The 2,378-nt window shown below is 36.9% G+C and overlaps 1 non-coding gene across 1 annotated transcript; it reads right to left on the bottom strand.

Annotated features, from left to right (window-relative positions):
* Window positions 1-970: 970 nt before the first annotated feature.
* On the bottom strand, window positions 971-1,073 carry LOC138439866 (U6 spliceosomal RNA). Its single transcript, XR_011256813.1, has one exon. It is a non-coding gene; the product is annotated as a U6 spliceosomal RNA (small nuclear RNA).
* Window positions 1,074-2,378: the final 1,305 nt, after the last annotated feature.

The raw sequence follows: 2,378 nt of genomic DNA on the forward strand, positions 1-2,378 counted from the left end.
ACAAAAAAAGGCAGAAAGTCTGAAGAAAGAATTATCTGTTGTACACAGTTTCAAGAACTAGTAGAAGAGCAAAATTCTAATTTTTGTAGTGAGTCATCTTCTTATTTTTACTAAGCATCTTTATAATGTTTCAGTTTGTTATGCTTAAACCTAAAAAGTATAAGGTCTGTTTAGGGATCTAAGAGCCTAGCAACAAGAATATTGTTTTAAGCCATTTGTCACTTTGCTTGTAAAACAATTTCCTTTACAAAAACAAAACTGTTCTCTTATGAGTCTTTTAATTTATGTTTCTGTCATTCCACTTGTTTCTAGGTGAATTACTGTTCAAATGTAAATTTCTACCTAATAATTTATTTTTGCATCCTTAACTTTTTGAAACACAGAAAATATGTATATGTATATTTAACCACTATTCTTGTATTAATGAGATTTATTCTGAATACACTGGAGTCAGGTTAATGTATTATATGATCATATAATAGAATGTCAGAGAAGGTGATGGCACCCCACTCCAGTACTCTTGTCTGGAAAATCCTATGGACAGAGGAGCCTGGTGGGCTGCAGTCCATGGGGTCACTAAGAGTTGGACATTACTGAGCATCTTCACTTTGACTTTTCACTCTCATGCACTGGAGAAGGAAATGGCAACCCACTCCAGTGTTCTTGCCTGGAGAATCCCAGGGACAGGGGAGCCTGGTGGGCTGCCGTCTATGGGGTGGCACAGAGTCGGACACAAATGAAGTGACTTAGCAGCAGCAGCAGCATAATAGTGTGTACTGAATAATCCACATAAGAAAACACTTTAAAATCAAACAAATCTGAAAATATATGTGGTTATCTTAATTTGTATCATAAATAGTTGATCATGTATCTTCAAATAGAAGTTCAAGAAAAGCAAATGCTGAAAGAGATATATTAGACATAGCTGAATGTACTCAGTTCCAGTATTTTTGTCCAATCATTTTTTTTTAAAAATATGGAACACTTCATGAATTTGCTTGTCATTCTTGAGCAGGGGCCATGCTGATCTTCACTGCATCATTCAAATTTTAGTATATGTGCTGCTGAAGCAAGCCCTATCCATGCATCTCTCATTTTTTCTTTATTTTAGAGGGTTCAATAACTCCAATCGGTCCATTACCATTCATCTATGGCTTTCATTGCACAACTTTCCACATTAATTCTTAACCTTTCCCAGTCACTGGCTTCCACATAAAACCCGCATATTATGAAGACCCAAAGCGAAATATATTCCTCCCAAGGTCAAAATAATAAAGGGTAAAAAGTCATTTGTTTAACCAACACACCTGGAGCAATCCCCTCTATTAATAGGTAGTTTACAAATCTAAGTATAACATATTGACGATTGTATTCTCCTATCTGAAGAGAAACTTGTCAAGAGAAGAAAAATAATTCTTGAGGTCTAGAAAATGTGGTTCAATAGGAAGACTGTATCAGAGTATCCAAAATAGAATAATTCTGAGATTACAAACATCCTAATGTTACCCTTTTCTATCTCCACTGTTTTTTTTTCTTAATCTGGACTGAAAGATTATTTACTTTAAATCTACTCATTATGAAAATTCATAACAACTCTTCCCTCTTATGTTTCTACTGAAATTTTACTTTTTAACTACAAACTTTTCAGCATGCCATTTAAAACAGTGACTTGGCAGACGAATCCTCTAGAAACCCACCCTCCATCCCACTGAAATATGCTAAGTCTCTGTATTAACTACAACATACAAAAATTTAACACTTTACTGGGTTAATCAGAATGTGGAGGACATTTCCAAATTGTAAATTCACAACAACAAACACGGAGTTTAACTTTCAGCAGAAATAACAGACAAGAAAATCTTAAAGTGTTTTATCTTAAGATATAGTAATCAGAGATCAGGATGTTATTATAGGTCCCCCAAGTATCTGAAGAAGCTAACGCTTGCCATCTTAAGTTCAGGACCCATAGGAAGGTCCCAGAAATGCTTATCTAACTGACTTAGGATGTGGTACAGGAATCAGTGTTTTTTTTAAAAAAAAACTCCACCAGTTATTCCTACCATGCAGCTAAGACTGCAAACTTCTCAGCAGAGCAAGGCTTCTTAAAGTGTGGTCCTTGGACCTGCAGCATGAACAGCACCTGGGGACTTGCTGGAAACACAGATTTCAGCCTTTCATACCAGCCTTACTGAGTAAGAGACTCTAGGGTTGGGACCCAGACATTCGTGATTTACTAAGCCCTCCAGATTGAGGAGCCTGGTAGGCTGCAGTCCATGGGGTCGCTGGGAGTCGGACACGACTGAGCAACTTCACTTTCACTTTTCACTTTCATGCATTGGAGAAGGAAATGGCAACCCACTCCAGTGTTCTTGCCTGGA

The sequence above is a fragment of the Ovis canadensis genome, chromosome 4, assembly GCF_042477335.2.
Source record: "Ovis canadensis isolate MfBH-ARS-UI-01 breed Bighorn chromosome 4, ARS-UI_OviCan_v2, whole genome shotgun sequence".
Classification (NCBI taxonomy): domain Eukaryota; kingdom Metazoa; phylum Chordata; class Mammalia; order Artiodactyla; family Bovidae; genus Ovis; species Ovis canadensis.